General features: G+C 35.2%; 1 protein-coding gene and 1 pseudogene across 4 annotated transcripts in view; one reads left to right on the top strand and one right to left on the bottom strand.

The window, feature by feature from the left end:
• Positions 1-18,324, top strand: part of Kdm4c (lysine demethylase 4C) — a 395,886-nt gene that overhangs the window by 157,156 nt on the left and 220,406 nt on the right. The window lies entirely within an intron of this gene.
• Positions 5,139-6,400, bottom strand: LOC143390939 (DNA primase small subunit pseudogene; annotated as a pseudogene).

The raw sequence follows: 18,324 nt of genomic DNA, 5'->3' as shown, positions 1-18,324 counted from the left end.
AGCTTTCACTTTGCATTAAAAGAAGAAGTAGAATTCTTGGAATAAATCAACAAATATCTTCAACAAATAATCTTCCCAACCTTTCTTGAAGAGACAGAATATAAAAGTCATTAAGATTTTTTTTCTACTTGGGATAATAATTGAACCTCATTCAGAAATCAGAGATGGAATGCTTGTCTTTTCCTCTCTTGCTCATGCCATGTGAACTGTGCATTAGCTACAGAAACAGATGCCTGATAGATTTATTTCCAAAGTGATGTTCTATATTAACTTAAAAATGCAGTGTTTTGGGGTGATCTGTCAATCCATCATCTCACTTCATGTTTTCTCAAGTGTTTTAGATTATCCTCATGTGTGAATGTTATTCCCTTTAAACCTGTCTACTTTATGGGTATTTGGTAAAGCCTATCTGATTTACTGTTCTTACTTATCATGGGTGTATAAAGTGTAGTCTCCTCCCTCTTCCTGAGGACCAAGGTTTTAGTTTTATGATAGCACATTTATTAACATATATAATAGCATTTGAATGCATATATATCATATATACAGCAGATTTTTTTTTTTTATTCTTAAAAGAATTCTACTGTAACAGGTGTTATTTCCTCTGACTTTCCTTTCTGTCCTGATGAGAGTTGCACCAATGGTTTGATTCATGCTCATGGTTTATGTTGAAATTTTTTTCCCCATTGTCCCATGAGGTTTTGCATCATTCATATCTTATATTTTTTTGAGTGGTTATCATATAAGTTCAGTTAGTATCTTTGAAGCCCAATAATTTAGTATGGATGTATTCTGCTACTGAATTGTATTCTTGGGTTTATTTGAATGAACAAATGCATGAATGATTACAAGAAAAAAGGTTGCACTCTTTATTTTCCACGAATCCAAAAATTGTATTCTTGAGTTTATTTGCTGAAGGGACTATTAGGAGTCATAAAGTACTTAGCACATCTTCCTCAAGTACCTTAGACAAGACAGTATTTACTCCACCTTAGATCCAGTAATTCTGAGTCATCTTCCTAATAACTGATGAGTTTCTAGTATTTTGGAAAATGGTAAGCTGTGGTTTTTTACATTAACAGAATTAGAACGTGAAGGAAGTAGAAAATAGTTGATGGTTGCATTTCTTTTGATTGTTTAATGCATCATGATAGAGGTATGGCTGATGTAACATTCTATAAAGTTTGCACTGATAAGCTGCAGTTTGTGTCTCCAGGCCCATTTACACAGTTGTCTACTTTCTGTCTTTCTGAGTGCCTGGTCTGTATGGGCCATTGCATCAGAATCCCTTGTGCTGGGGCATGCAGATGAGGGAGCACAGGCAGCAGATTGGAGGAAGGAGTGTGAGGGCTTTGTGCTGTATGTAGTCTTTCTTAGGGTCTCCTCAGACCATCTCCTGAGGACGGACTTGGATTCTGGTCCTAGAATTAGAATACTGCATTAGCAGGCCTAGGGTACTGCTCTGTCTTCTGGTTTCCTCTATACCCTACCTACCCGTATTTAGTCTCTTAGTTAAATCTTTTCACATCATTCCCATGTTGAATGTTCCTTCTGTTTTCTGCTTGGTAACTGACTCAGACAGTGTTGACCTGGGAAACTCTTGTATATTTTGTCTTACTTTTCTTTTCTAGATTTCTCCTTACTATCAATAGGGAGATAAGGATTGTAATTGGGAGTGGTAGAACATTTTGGTTAACAGAGTGCATGTCTGTTAGTAATGATTTTCGCTAGTTGTACTAGCATTTTTTTTTTTTTTTTCTAAAAGAAATTTTTTTTTCGTTTTTTAGTTGTAGGTGGACACAATACCTTTCCTTCCTTCCTTCCTTCCTTCCTTCCTTCCTTCCTTCCTTCCTTCCTTCCTTCCTTCCTTCCTTCCTTCCTTCCTTCTTTCCTCCTTTCTTCCTTTTCTTTCTTCCTTCTTTTCTTCTTTCTGTCTCTTCCTTTTCTCTCTCTCCCCCTCTCCCTCTCCCACCCCCGCCCCTCCCCCACAATCTCTCTCCCAGTTCCTTACACATGCCAGGCAACCACTGTACCACTGAACCATGACCACAGCCCTCTAACATGTTTTTAAAAACACATTTTGGTACCAAAGTCAGAGTGTTGATTTTTTTTTTTTTTTTTTTTTTGTCAGTGCATCTTTGCTTTCTATTTAGCAAATTCTGAAATGAACCAGTTGTATTCTGATGAACATTCAAGGGAATATATATTCTTTTTTAATCTTAACTTTGTAAATCTTTCCTTCATGGTTCAGTATTTTATTTTGAAGCTTGGGAAAAATATGGAGTCTGGAATATTAAGTTTCCTTGTTTCTTTAAACTTTCATGGATGCCCACGCTATGCTTCAGTGTGGCTCATGATCATATATGATAGTATTCCCAGGCTGCCACTTTTGGTGATCATTCACATGAGAGTTGTGGAGGATTCTGGTTGGGATCACTATGATGAACACAGCATTGAGGAGGAGGTTACCACTGAAAAACAGGATGCGGCGTAAATAATGAAGACACAAGCATTCCTGAGCTCAGGTGGCTTGCTTGCTTTCCCCAGGAGAAGCTCAGCTCTGCAACAGTCCTGGCCTGCTGTGGTAGAATGGTCATTTATCATAGGACCTTTTAGAAAGAGATTATTAGAAGCACTTAGATTTTTATAAGGGAATTTTCATAGTGCATCCTTTTCTTTTGTTTTCATATTCTCTCTAAATGTATTTGAGGCACTCAAATTTTCGGTTTGTGATTCGAGTGTTCAAAATCATGTTTCAGTTTTGGTTTTGTGGTAGTTTTGAAATAATGCAGTATGACTTCTTGAAAAGTTTCTATTTTATAAAAAGGTAGTGCAATTTAAAAAAAAAAAAAAAAAGCCCTCTGGTTTTACTTTTGAGCTGCAGCTTAGTCTGGTGTATTAGGATTAACAATCACTCTAGGGGAGTTTAGCTGAGGGCTTCTTTTACTTCCCTGAAGTTCCTTTCTCTGAATTTGCTAGAGAGCAGGTTCTTAGGAAAGTCATGGTGACTATAAAAGTGTGTGGTCAGAAACATCCTGTATGGTTCACACAGCTTCATTTTGCTCCTACAAATGACCCTGTGAGCACATTTTAGAAAGCTGTGAATGGTGATGGTGAAAGCCCATTCTGACCTTGGCACTTTCTTGGGCCAGGTGTCTTCTTTGTGAGCAGATGATACAGTGTGTGGTTATATGGGCATTAGGCTCCCCGCCCCCCCCCCCCCCCCCCGAAAACCTTCCCTGTGTTTGTAGGATTCAGTTTTGAAAGGCATTTCTAGTGGTGGTGGGAATAATTTTGCCTGTTAGAGTTTGGGGGGCCCTGGGCTCTGTGTGACTTTGTGTAGCCACCCAGTCTTTGAGCTTCAGTTTTTTCTTTAGTCATCTGAGAGCATCTGTAAAATATATTCATACAAGAACTAAGTAAGCCACTGTAAGGTGTTCATAAATGTAAACAAGTAGGGAAGCATTTGTAGAAAGATAATTAGCCCCCCTCCTCCAATTAAAAAAATCAAAAATCAAAATAGCCAGGCTTGGAGGCACATGCCTATAATCCCAGCAACACAGGAAGCTGAGACAGGAGGATCACAAATTCCAGGCCAGCCTGGGCAACTTAGCCAGATGCTCAATAACTAAAGTCTGGTTATAGGTCAGTGGTAAAGTACCCTGGGTTCAACTCCCAGTATCAATGGAGAATGGAGAAGGAAAAAAATAACAAAAATGAAGGAAATAGAAAAAGGAATATTTTTTGGTCTGATAATATTTTATAAAGATTAATATTTTTTGCATAAACAAAATATGAGTGGCTTATAGTAACAGTTATAACGTAAAAGTGATTATGTGCTTTTCAATGAGAATCATTGCAGTCTTATTTTTTTGCACAATATTCTTTTTGATATTTAAAAAAGTAAATATTAAATATCTTAAAAAGAGAGGAAGAAATACAAAGCATTTTGGTTGATTCCACTATAGTCTGTTTTATATAAATCAAAAGAAAAAAAAAGATTGTATAACTATACAGGAAACAATGTTAAATGAAATGTAAGGAAATTTTCATGACATCATAGAAGCACTAGCTTGACAGTTTGTTTCTCAATATTTCTCAGAAGACAGAATCCTACTGTGTAGGATTCCTTGTAAAACCAAGAGAAATCTGATACTTTAGGAGCCATCACATAATACCTGAAACAATACTTAAAATTTAATTACCTAGATATGTAAAAAGTCCAAGTGCTTTAACAATTACAACAGGTTTTATTTATTTATTTGGTACTAAGGATTGAACCCAGGAGTGTTTACCCACTAAGCCACAATAACAGCCCACTAAACTTTTTTTTTTTTTTTTAAATATTTATGTTTTAGTTGTAGTTGGATAAAATACCTTTATTTATTTTTATGTGGTGCTGAAGATCGAACCCAGGGCCTCGTTCGTGCTAGGCGGGCTTTCTAATGCTGAGCCACAACCCCAGCCCTAAACTTGTTCTTTATGGTAGACTAATTCAGTTGCTCTCTGAGGGAAAAAGTAGGAGCTACAATTCCCAATAGTTGTACAAAATACTATACTTGGCCCTAATAATTTTCATCTAATAACTCCTATCTTTGGAACTGAAGTTTTGGTAGGTTTAAATGCCCAGTTTAAAATAATTTTTAAAAAGACAGGCAATATCAATATAAATATTAATAAACAAAATTAGGAAGTGATTGAATATATACTCTAGGTATAATTAACAAGTGTCCAAGACTTATGGACAAAGCTGTCATTTACCCCATAATATAGAGGTAATATCCAGTGAGATGAAATGGACGTATATTACTGTTCACTTACCTCTCTATATGCCAACTGGTAGAACTCTTTGTGTCAGAAGCTTTGGAATTATCTTTCTATAATATTAAATTTTACAAAAATTATCTGCATTTCACTTATTAATTGCTTTAAGTTCCTTTCACAAACTTTAACAGGAGTCTTTTTAGTGGCCTCAGGGAATCTTTTCAACATAAATTATTTCTCAGGAAAAGGAAATTCTGCTGTAAGCATTAAGACACATACATGGTTCTGCCATATTTATTAAATGACTCTTCAAATATTTGATCCTTGCTTGCAGGTAGATGATATCCACATTTGTTTGAGGGGAGATGTTATCTTCAGAAAGCTTTTTGTAAATCACTCTTCTTGAGAAATTCTCCTTTTCTTGATTTATCCAGGTTTTCGAGAAACTGTTCAAATACTTTCACATACGGTGCCAGACTGGTCTTCTTATAATCTTTGGTTCTATGTTTGACATCAGATTCAGCTTCAGTCTCCTCTTTTTCCTTTTCATTAGTAAAAATGACATCCAGTTCATGGCAGATGGAGCTTATGGTTGGAACAGTAAATGGATCAAACTGATCCACTTTCTGTAAATCAATAGGCACAGAAATTCAACCTGTTTTTGGATGAACGCTAAAAGGGCTCTTCAGTAAGTGATTGATTCCTTTGCTAACGTTGATATCCAGCCGTGGAAAACAGTACTGGAGCATAATCTCCCACTCTATCTAGCCAGGGTTCACATTTGTCATTTTTTATATTCTGATTCTTGCTGGCTACTCTCTTCAAATACTCCCATCTCTGATGTGAACTGTGAGACTTTTGGAAGTTTTTTTGAAGATCTTCATGAATAGCCTCAGGAACAAGGGCTAAAATCTTATCCCAGCTTTCTTTATTTTCAAGAATATCTTGATCAACGAAGGCATACTCTTCAAAGTATTTTTTTATTATGTTTATAGATTTCCTGACAAAAGGATGAATTTTTTCATTTAGGTGAACTTTCTTTCTGACATCTTGGCCACCCTTTACAAGACTCAAATACTCAACTATCCCAGAAGTACTGCAGAGGACAGCTTTCTAACTGATTTACCACAAACCCAACAATGAACACCTCTCCTTCCAGAATATACCCAGAGCCGATGCTTAAATCCAAAGTCCTCCTTTAATGCTCGGTCAATGATATGGATGGCCATTGTCATGAGGGTCCAGCACTTAGAACATATGTCTGCAGAACTACAGCATCTCCGCACATCATCATAGTCTGTCATGTCAATGTCAAACACCAGTTCTTTTTCCTGAGCCTGGAAAGCTCCCAGCTTCACTGTATTGTGTTGACTGGGTCTGTGGGAATACACCGCGCCTATATCAATCTTGTATGGATTCATTTTCTGCATCTCCTTTTCCAGATCATTCTGGTTATTGAAGGATTGGTAACGAATATAAATGTCGTCTTTCAACGTAATTGAAAATTCACGGTGTTGAAAGTAATTCCTCACCACTCTGCTTAGTTGAGCCAGCGATAGTACTGGGAGTAGGGAAAGAGCCTCCGGTAATAAAGCTTAAGCAGCTCGGGCAACTCTGCCAAGTCAAACGACTCCATCTCACAGGGAACTTGACCCAAGAAGGAACGCCACGGGAATTGGCGGGAACCGCACAGCTGGAGGTTCCGCCATCGCGCCTGCAGTCTTATCTTCAGTCCCTTATTTATATCTATTTATATTTAGCATGAACAAGGCTCAGTACTGGGAAAATAAGCCAAATGCTCCCATATCGTTGAAGATATGGACTAGAGAATTATTTAGTATTCTAAAACAATTGGAATGTTTTTTGTAGTTTGTCTATTATGAAAAGAATGCTTGGTGGGGGTGGGGTGGGGTTGTGGCTCAGCTGTAGAGCATGTAGGAGGCCCTGGGTTTGATCCTCAGTACCACATAAAAGAAAATAAATAAGTTAAAGATATTGTATCCAACTACAACTAAATAAATAAATATTAAACAGAAGTATGCTTAGTATTTTACTATCATTTAATTTAACCTTTCAATAGCATAGTTTCTTTGTTTACTTCATGAGAACATTCTTATCTTGGCACCCATACCTTTACACACTTAAAGTTTGTTGTTCTTTCACCTCTCAATCATTCCACTGGGTTATAGCACAGCTTTTGTCCTTGTCATCTCTGGGGTCAAACCCAGTGTTCATTTTACTTGGCTCCTCATGCTGTCTATCCTTGCAACATGTTCTCCTTTTCTCCAAATTGCTCTGTTACTCACCTGTCTCCTTCAAGCTTTCTGGCTGTTTCACCACTTTCCTTTACCTGGCCTTCCAGGGTTAGTGAGCCTCAGAACTCTACCTGGAGCCCTCTTTTCTGTCTTTAAGTTTTCCTGTGGTGGCCTATGTTTTCTACACTGGAATATAGTCCATTGCCAACAAATTTGAAAATTTGTCTTGTTTGTCCTATGCTGTAGTCCCGTGATTGGTTAGACTCTTCATCATTCCTCATGTTACTTGGAACTGTGTGTCTTGTTTCCTTATGATTTCTCCAAGATTGGATATAGTAGTTTTGTTATCACTATCCTAGAATATAATTTATTACCTCACTCACCTACTTTTTTTTTTGTGATCGTGGGTATTGAACCTGGGGTGCTCTACCACTGAGCCATGCCCTCTGCCCTTTTATTTTGAATTTTGAGACTAGGTCTCACTAAATTGCCCAGGCTGGTTCAATTCTCTTGCATCAGACTTTTAAATCATTGGGTTTAGAGGCATGTGCCACCATACTTGGCATATCTCCTGCTGCCCCCTGCCCCACTCAACAGTGGTACTATCTATACGTGGCAGGTGAAAGCTGTTTTTTTTTTTTTTTTTTTTTTTGCTGCTGCTGCTGTTGTTGTTGTTGTTGTTATTATTATTATTATTATATCTCCTGTGATCAGTCTCTGCCTACTGCATTGTGCCCAGGTGTTTCTATTCAAGCCTTTATTTTAATTTTATTAAAAAAAATGTTGTTTTAGTTGTAGGTGTACGTACTACCTTTATTTTATTTATTTATATATTGCTGAGGATCGAATCCAGTGATTCACACATTCTAGGCAAATGCTTGACCACTGAGCCATAGCCACAGCCCCCCAAGCCTTTGTTTCTTAACTACCTTAGAGGTTCATGGCTACTCTTTGCCTCTAGTCTTCCTCTTTTAATGTCAGATTATTTTGCCAATAGAGAATTTATTTGGAAGTTTCTTTTCTGAAGGATTCTGAGATGGGAATCCCATCTGCCCAGCAGTTCCTGGCTTCCTTAGTCTCCTGTTCAGGGCCCTCTGCAGCTTGTGTCACACCTGTTTTTCCTGTTCATTGTCCCAGCAGTACCCACAGCCTGTTCATTTGCAAACATGAGTTATCATAGCCTGTGCTTTCTTACCTCCCTGCTTTGCCCATTGCTGTCACTGGAGTTCTTCATCCACAATCTGCACTTTAAGGCCATTTCAACTGCTTCCTCTTTTGTGAAGATTTATCTCCTCACCTGCAGCCAGAAGTAATTTCTCTCTACTGTGAAATCTCCAGTGATCTTTGACTTAATTATAGGGCTTAGGCTTTCCTTTCTTGTGTTTGCTTATATCTCTTGTAGGTCACTGAAGACAAATGCTTAGTCCTAACCTTTAACTCAATAAATATTGAAGGAATGAAAGAGAATGGAACTCATTTAAAGAAACTAAATGCCCTTTTACTATTTACTTGCTAGTCATAGGTGTCAGTTCTCCTTTAATTGTATTTGTTCTTTCATTTCCAAGTTAGTAACAGCTAATATTTGAGTATAATGCTTTACTTTTCACAAAGCAGTGACATAAGTCCTGACTTTTTTTTGGTGGGGGGCAGTCAACAATTCATTCAGTAAGGAGACAGTGTATAAACGATAAAACCAGGTGGAAATTGAGGTATAGAGTCTAGTTCTTTGGTTAGGTGCTATATGGCCCTAGGACCTTTCCATCTTGTTGGTAAACTATTTTTTTTTTTTTTTATAACCCTTTCTTACTGAGGAGACTGGTGTCTACAAGTTTCTTGCTTAAGGTCACTTAGTGGGCATCTGAGCATGGTAATCCAAGTATATTTTACTTCAGCCTCTTGGCATGTGCAAGAAGGAAGTATATTTTGTGTGTCCCAAAGAGGAATATTGAAAAAGTTTATCTTTCCTGTTTTACAAAAACTGTACAAGCTTTCTTTCAAATGTTTTCTTTAATTTTGGAGGATTAAAATAGACCTGATATCTACAACCCTATGCTACTTCTTTCTTTTATGACTCGTAGGAGTCTCATTACTGAAAAGTCATTTATTTTATGGGCTCCGGAAGGATGTTATTCACTGTTGATGAGTCCTGAGGGTCTTTTGAATATTAGTTGCATGTTAACTCTTCCTGGTATAATGGGATCAACGTGATACATTTGACTTAATTGTTTTAGTTTGTCAGAGGATAAAGGCGTTCTCTTTGGTAATATGCAAAGTGTCTCTTTCCCCCAAGAGTCCCTGCACAAATGAAATTCAGAGTCAGCAGTTCTCAGAATCTCATAGAAGTCAGATTTAGCCAGACAGGAAATATTCCGGGGTAGCCACAGGTAGGTTTTATTGGGATTGCATTTGGAGTTTCCTGATCCATGAAGTAACTTCTTACTCATTCTGCCAATATTTTACTTTTCGTCAATGTGAGTTGTGTTTCTTTAAATTCCTTTGGAATTTTTTTTTTGAAATTCATTTTTTAAAAATTGACTACCTTTTGTAGAGAATGCCCAGAAAACAAAGTAGGTGTATTTACTTTAAGTATTTTTGAAAAGGATCCACATAGCATAATTCCTATATACCTTTTGTCCCCCCTTGACTGTACTAGGCATTGAACCCAGGGCCTTGTACAGGTTATGCAAGTACTCCACTACTGAGGTACATCCCCAGGTTGCTTCATACCGTTTCAAAAGTGTTCCTCTATTGAAGAGGATGATACCCTGCAATCCAGTAGTTCTTTCACTGTCACATATATAAGAAATACATGGAGAGCAGAGCACAGTGTCACATGACTATAGTCCCAGTGACTGAGGAAGTAGAGGCAGGAGAATTGCAAGTTTGAGGCCAATCTCACCAATTTAGTGAGATCCTTTCAAAATAAAAAATAAAAAGGCCTGAGTATGTAGGTCAATGTTCAAATGACCCCAGCTTCAATCCCCAGAATGAGTGGGTGGTAGTTGAATTCATGGAGAGTTTGCAAAAATGCAGAAGCTGGGTCCCAATTCTCTGTACCTACATTTTACAATAAGTATCTCAGAGTATTCTGACACCCAAGATCATTGAGTACACACTGAGATACAGTATTGCAGACTTGCCCTTATTCTCTTGTGTTCATTGTCTTCATTTGCCAGGTTTCATCAGGAGTACCCTGACATTTACAGAGTTACCTAACATCTTGCCTCCACAGATGCTTGGATTACTCTCTGTTCTCTTACTTAACCTACCACCTCTTGTTTTTCTCAGTAACAGAGATAAGCATTCCTGGATATCTTTTCCATCTAGGAATCCCCCCACCTTTTAAACTACCATCACCTGACTAATTGGCCAAACGATATATTGAAGAAAGTAATTTTACTAATAATTTCTTTAAAAATTAGTTATATATAAGAAGTAAATTTGCTAGAGTTAAAAGCTTTTTCTTTAAAAGAGGTATTACTGTATTCTTAGTTAACAGGTACATTTTATATACTCAGTAAATGGTCTTCAACTAAACATTCATGTTTAATAATTTAATAATAAACCAAAATGGTTTACTGTGGAGTTATAGATGAGAATTATATCAATCTGTATAAAAATTGCAGATAGTTCTTTAAATGTAGATGTCCAATTGAAAATTTTTAAAAGTATTAATATATTTTAAATATTTTTTGAAATTTAATGTTTTAAATAAAAAAAATTCTTTGAAAGTAAAAAAATATTAATAGAGCTAACACTCTGGCTGTGTAATGCAGGGTACATAGAGACGTGTTAGGACCAAAAAGGTGCCTTTTGTTTAGAAGGGAAGTGACTGCAGATTGGCTTGCATAATCAAGTAAATCACTTTCCTTGTTGAGTACAAGTGCTATGAGAGAGGTTTCACCATGGTGTTTGGATAGGTAAAGAGAGAAGATTCAGATGCCATTAGGGAATACTTCCTGAAGGAGAAATTGGCAGTTGATGCTGGATCTTAGCAAATGTGTTAGTTCCCCATCAGGCAAGAGCTAGAACCAGGGTAAAGATAGAGGAGAATGTATGGGATGTTCCCAGTGAGCAAGTGGAGCATCCTGTTTCTCTGGTGAAGAGACTAAGAGTAAGAACTAGGATTTAGGATCATATTTTAGGGCCTTTAATTCTGGCCTTTAGGAGGAGTTGCAAAGTAATCTATGAGCCTAAAGTAATCCTCCTTTCTACCTTGATTTTGGGCCTTTGAGAAAATTTTTATTGAAAAAGTATACATTTGAGGGCTGATGATATGGCTCAAGCGGTAGCACGGTTGCCTGGCATGCGCAGGGCGCTGGGTTCGATCCTCAGCACCACATAAAAAAATATAAAAAAATAAAGATGTTATGTCCACTGAAAACTAAAAGGTAAATATTAAATCAACCTCTCTCTCTCAAAAGAGTGGCGAATTTCTACAAAAATGAAGCAAAAGAAATGATCTCAAATAAGCAAACTATCATGAATATAATGAACAATATGAATATGATTTTATATAAAAAAAGAAAATGTATACATTTGAATCATAGGGAGACTGAAGTACAGATAATATAAATATATAGTTTAAATAACGATACTGTAGCAGTTGCAGTACAATAGTTCTCTCTTGTTTGTGGTTTTACTTCCCAAGGTTTTAGTTGACTGTGAACAGCTATAATGCTAAAATATTAAATGGCAAATTAAAGAAATAAGCAATTTAAAGTTATAGATTGCACATCATTCTAAGCACTATGATGAAATCTTTTGCTATCCTTTGTTCTGCCTGGGATATGAATCATTACTTTTTCTAGTCTATCTATCCTGTCTATGCTACCCATCCATTATTGACTCAGTGGCCATGTAGGTTATCTGAGACTCTTGCATTATTACTGTTCTTATGTTTAACTAACTCTTACTTTGCTTACTGATGACCTGAAAGCATGAGAGTATTGATGTTGGCAATTCAGATATGCCAGAGGGAAACTATAAAGTGCTTCCTTTAACTGAAAAGATGAAAGTTCTTAATATACTAAGGAAAGAAAAAATTGTTTGGAAGTGGCTAAGATCTATGGTAAGAACAAATTTATTTGAGTAATTGTGAAGAAGGAAATCCATGCTATTTTTCCATTGTTCATTGAAGTGTACGTTAGGGACACGGTGTTTGAGAAGTGCCTAGTTTCCAAGGAAGGGCATTAAATTAGACATTTTGGTACCATGTTAGTGGGAAACATTTTGAAAACATCCCTTGCAGATTAATGGGGGACCACTGTAGGCACTTTGCAATCCTTTCCCATTTATACCCAACAACTTTAAAAAAATTTAAAAAAATTAAATTTATTTATTCTAATTAGGCATATAGGATGTCAGAATTCATTTTGATTCATTATATACAAAATGTAGCACAACTTTTCATTTTTATGTACATGATGTAGCATTGCACCATAAGTGCCATCATATATGTACCTAGGGCAATGATGTCTGTTGTATTCCACCTTCTTTCCTATCCCCATGCCTTCTACCCTTCCCCCTCTCCCCTTTGCATAATGAAAGGTCTTCCATCCCCCCACCCCCATTATGGATCAGCATCCACATATCAGAGAGAACATTTGGGCTTTGGTTTTTTTTGATGTTAGCTTACTTCGCTTAGCATGATATTCTCCCCAGCTCCATCCATTTACCTGCAAATGCTTGTAATGGTGAGTAATATTCCATCATGTATATATACCACAGTTTCTTTATCCATTCATTTATTGAAGGGCATCTAGATTGGTTCTACAGTTTAGCTTTTTTGAATTGAGCTGCTATAAACTTTGATGTGTCTGCATTGGTATAGTATGCTGATTTTAAGTCCTTTATGCACCCAACAACTTTTATTTGAGATTGGAGGAAACTGAGGTAAAGAGGGTAAATGTCTTCACATCAAAAATAGCAGAGCCAAACTATAACTTGTGTGTGGTCATTTCCACTAACTCATTGGTTCTGAACTCTGTGGTGATTTTTATTCCCATAGAGGTCATTCAGCAGTTTCTAGGCACCACTTCTTCTTCTTTTTTTTTAATGACTGGGATATGCCACTGACATCTGATGGGTAGAGGGTAGGGGTACTGTTAAGCAATATACAATATACAGAACAGTTCCTGGCACAAAGAGTTATTTATTCCAAAAATGTGAATTGCGTGGAGGTTGAAGATCTCTGTATTTCAAAAAACTTAGTATCCATTCTTATTTATTTTAATATTTATTGTTTAGTTGGACACAATATCTTTATTTTATTTAGTTTTATATGATTCTGAGGATAGAACCCAGAGCCTCGCACATGCTAGGCGAAAAAAAAAAAAAAAAGAAAAAAAAAGTTTACCTTATTTCTAGTTTTTGAAATGTAGTCAGTTCATTGTGAAATACACCTTACAGTATTTTATTTTTATGAGAAATATGTATTACATGTAGCGAGTGATATTTAAATGCTATAAAATAGCATAAATTGAATTAGTTTTTCTAAGGCATATTCTGGAATTTTCCTATGGGAACCATAAATATTAGGATTTTAACTTTAAAAAGCCTGTAGGAGATTCTGACTTGCAATTATGCCTACTGGTTCTAAATCCCTTGTTTTTAGAATTCTGCAGGTGGTGCCCTTTGCTTAAGGAAAAGGTAAGCGCCAACATGGTTGCCTGAGGCACAGACTGCTTATTATGTACTGCTTGGTAAGGGGAATAACCACAGATGGTTTAAATGAAATATATTTATGAAAGGAAAGGTTTGGACTACCTTCAGAGTCAACTTTCCTTTTGGTAAATTCTAAGTTTGATCACAATCATTGATTCAGATAATGAACAATGAATGAAGTATCCTTGGGAATCTGGCTATGCAAAAACCTTTGAGGCTTAATTTTACATACAATTTAAAAAAGAATGCTATGGTAATAATAAACTTTAAAAGGACAAATAAAAGTCCTTTCAGTATAATTGAATATACTGGATATTTGATGAATATATACATGTTCATAGTTTTAATATACATTTAAGACAATATATCAGTCTCAAAAGAAATAAACATTTTAGTCAAGAACATGGAGGATTTATAGTCAGAATTAATAAGATAGCAAAGATTTGAGCATGTTTATTATTGGAATTACTGCTTCTTTGAAACCATGAAAGTAAATGAAAAAATTGAAGCTTTCGTAGCACTTCTATTGTAAAAGTCATTCTAAAATTCATAGGTGGGTAATATTACATAAAATTAATTTCAGTACTGGCTTATATCTTGCTCTGATTTTTATTGAGAACTTTAATTGATATGAGCTGATCCTTTTTTTTTTCTTTCTTTCTTTTTTTTTTTTTAAACCACGATGAATATATATTGTTACTACTCAGGACTTTAAAATAATATTTACAATCTTTCTAATTTATAATTTGTCATTGTAATAATCTCATAACCAGTGTATTTTATTAAAACAATCACCTAGGACTTTTTGTTAGGAAAGTATAATCCAAAAGATATAAAAAAGAATCATAAATATATTGCCTAACTATATCTCTGTTGCAGAGGAGCATTATGTTCTTGTAGGGAATATTTCTAGACAGAAAATAAAATTTCTAATTTCAGCCAATGTGAAACTTTAAATTTAAGTTTTAAGATTTAGAGCATAAGTTTTTTGAAGCCACGAAAGTACAGTAAACAAGAATAATTTTAAAAGGCCAGCTTTCTGTTTAATAACAACTATTAAATTGCATTGGAAGAAAAGTGCACTTAAGTTTAATATTTCACATAATTTATTTTTGGATTTTTAAGAAACAATTTTGTTTAAATTTTTTTTTTTTTTTGGCTTCAAACTCAGAGTAAAATTACCAAGAGCCAGAAGGTAATTTCAACACATGGAATTTATTCAAGTTCTTAGAAAAGAAAAACAACCACATAAACATAACAATGTTAAAAAACGAAAACAACAAAACAAAATTCTGATAATTTATGATTTCAGATTATCCAGATGTTTGTGTTTTCTTTTGAAACTGTTACTCAATAAATTGTTGATTTTACTTAAGTTTGTAAACGAAAACAGACTTAATAACCAGGTAGCTTCACATAACTAACTCCATGACTGTTTTTAAAATTTATGTCAAAAAATTTGAGATTTATGAGTACATGGACTACTTTAGATGTACTTGATTTGCAAAGAAAATCAATACATGATACATTTTTCTGTAGATAGCAGTGATAAAGTAATTTTTACCTATTATTTTAATGAAGTCGTGATAGTCTGGTAAATAAGATAATACCATTTTAACATGAAATGAATGTTTCCCAGCCCAAATCATTCAACTCATTTTGAGTTTTGCTTTTGCTGGTTTAGTTTGAACACTCTAGTATTCTCATAATGAGAATGAACCTTGCCTTGGCTACTTAGAAAATGAAAATGTCTGTTTTCTGAGAGCCAGTTTATAGAGAGGGTACATGTGGGAACAATATTTGTAAAGTACAGAATGTAGTGGTTAAGAATCCAGGCTTTGCATTAATAGGGACCTAAGGTTGATTCCCATTTCTGCTACCTTAATAGCTTTGTGCACTTTTTTAAGTGACTTACCTCCCCAGTGCTTTAGTTTCCTTATCTGAGATAATACCTACTTCACAAAGTTATTGAGAAAGATAAAGGTGTTTTAATCACAGTGCTTAGAATTTAGCATGGAGGAGATGTTCATTAAAAGTTTATTGTTGGCCAGGCTTGGGTGGTGCATGCTTGTAATCCCAGCAGTTTGTGAAGCTGAGGCAGGAGAATTGCCAGTTCAAAGCCAGTTCTTAGCAACTTGGAGAGGCCCTAAGCAACTTAGCAAGATCCTGTCTCTAAATAAAGTATGAAAAAGGGCTAGGAAATGTTCCTTATTGGTTAAGTGCTGGGTTCAATACATGCTGGACTCTCAGAAAACTTTTGTCCTTGATCTGGTCTCAGTTATAGATCAGAGTAAATCATTTATAGGTAAGAATCAAAATTTTGTTGATAATGCTTCTTTGGGTTCATAAGACTTAATGGTGCCATATCTTTATATCTTTCTAAGTTTTTAAAAAGGAATATTGTATAATAACAATATAAATTAAAGTTACTTCTGCAAAAGTGGAAATATATTTTAGAGAAAATTATCTTTGTAGCTCACACTGTAACCTTCATGTGCAGAATAGTGTTTTAACGTGGGCCAGTGAAAATGGAGCATTTCTAGGATATGTATCAGTTTTTTGTAACTTGTAAATTCCTCAATTGAATATTTGTCATCAGTTGTGTATTATGACATGAGAATTCAGGTTTAGACTGTTGTTATGGAGGATTATAAGACCCTGAGGTTTTTATGAAGGAAGGACTTTCTAAAAGTGGAAAAGATCAGGATGTATAGATTTCTAAGGAAGTTAGAACTGGCAGTTTATAGATAGCCTTTCCGTTTTTTTCTCATTGCTTCTCTCACAAAATTATGTAGTTAAAGTTTGAAATTCTGAAAAAAGGAAAATGCTAATTAGATTTTAAACATGGTCAGCCATTGGTTATTCAGAAAATAAATAGTTCAATGGTGCGTGCCACATATTCCTGTGTGTTGTATATGATACTGGAGTAGTTAGGTTTGTTTTGAGCAAAATGACACATATTTGTTCTTACTTGTAACTTAGCCAGGGTTATTCTTGTGTTTTAAGAGCAATCTTGGTTGTAATTCTATGCATTATTGGGTATTAACTCATCTTAAAGGCAAACTAAGTCATACTGTGTACCTCTCAAACAAGGCATCCTCACAACACTAGTTAAACAACAAGACGTTGTTGTCTTATTCTTGAGGACACTATTTTTCTTCTAGAGAATATATGCTATAAGTTTATCATTTTGATAACTGCTTTCATTACTTTTACATGTAATGGGACAGAATCAAGTAATTAATATGAATTACATTATGTGATGTTCCCAGATATCCTTTACTACCTTCCTTGAGCCAATGTTTCATGAAAAGATTCTATACCTATATCTATAGCATATAACAAATATATAACATATTTCTATGAATTTTCTTCACTTCCCGTTAAATTTCATCCATTTTAAGAGGGCGACCTAGTACACCATCTGAATAAGGAAGGTGATGATTTTTACTTTGTGACTAGAACTCAGGTCTAGAATTGTGCAGGATGATGAAAAATTGTCTTCTTCTCTACTAAAGAAAGTTAATATTTTTTTTTGTTCCTTCTGGAAAAAAAGCTGGAAAAATAGCTTAACAGTATCAAAAAAAAAAAAAAAATCAGGAAAATAGAAACCAAAGTGAATGAAGTTGTTTTCGGAAGATGATCTAAATGAGAAAGATCTTCCAAAACTCAGCTGGCTTTTTAGTTAGAAAAACCATCTGTTTCATTTTTCAGCTGGCCGTCTCTTTATTCTTCCTGATTTTTATTGCTTCCCCTTGGTAATGCACAAGATTTGAAATCATCACTGCGATGCCAAGCCTTTGAGGAGCTGTGTGTATGTCTGAAAGGTGCAATAGCCTTGTCTTGTGGGATACCAAATGGATTTTTACTTCTGCTGTGGAACTTAAAGGTTTATGAATTTTGAGAAGAGGCATAGTCTGAGAAGAGAAGGAAAATAGTTAATTTTTTAAATTGATTATCTTACAAATGCATCAATAATAAAATTATAGCTCTTATTGAGGTTAACTAACTCACATTTTATTTATTGGTATTGCATAAACCTGCTAGAGCAAAATTTTGTTTTTTAATTTTATTTAATATACCAATAGTTTGTCTAATTTTTATGACAAATTCAGTAATGTTTTTAGTATCATGTTAGGAGATAGAATGGGTGTTGGAGTTATTTATATCACATTACATTAAGTGTAGTTACTTATCATTATCAGGTACTTTATAATCATTATTTAAAAATTGATACGTGCTGTCAATGTATTTCTAGTTAATGAGAGTATTCTCTGTTTATTTTTGTGGTAATGGTATTGAATGCAAGGTTGCTTTATGGTTGAGATATATCCCCAGTCTTTTTAATTTTTTACTTTGAGATGGGGTCTTGCTGTATTGCTGAATCTGGCCTTCAACTTGGAATCTTCCTGCCTTAGCCTCCCTAATGGCTGGGCTTATAGGTATACATCACTGTGCCTGGCTGAGAGTGTTTCCTGATGTTTTAAAAGTTCATCACTTGACAGAGGAAATAATTGACTAAGAGATTTAGGCTTTATCCTTTGGGTAGACATCAGTTTTGTTTTTTTTTTTTTTTGTGTGTGTGTGTGTGTGTGTGATGTACTAAACCAAGAGATATCAATTCTCTACCTATATTTAT

This window comes from Callospermophilus lateralis, chromosome 2 (genome assembly GCF_048772815.1).
Source record: "Callospermophilus lateralis isolate mCalLat2 chromosome 2, mCalLat2.hap1, whole genome shotgun sequence".
Taxonomy (NCBI): Eukaryota; Metazoa; Chordata; class Mammalia; order Rodentia; family Sciuridae; genus Callospermophilus; species Callospermophilus lateralis.
Note: the sequence above shows the minus strand (reverse complement) of the source record. Positions and strands in the feature narration are given on the sequence as shown.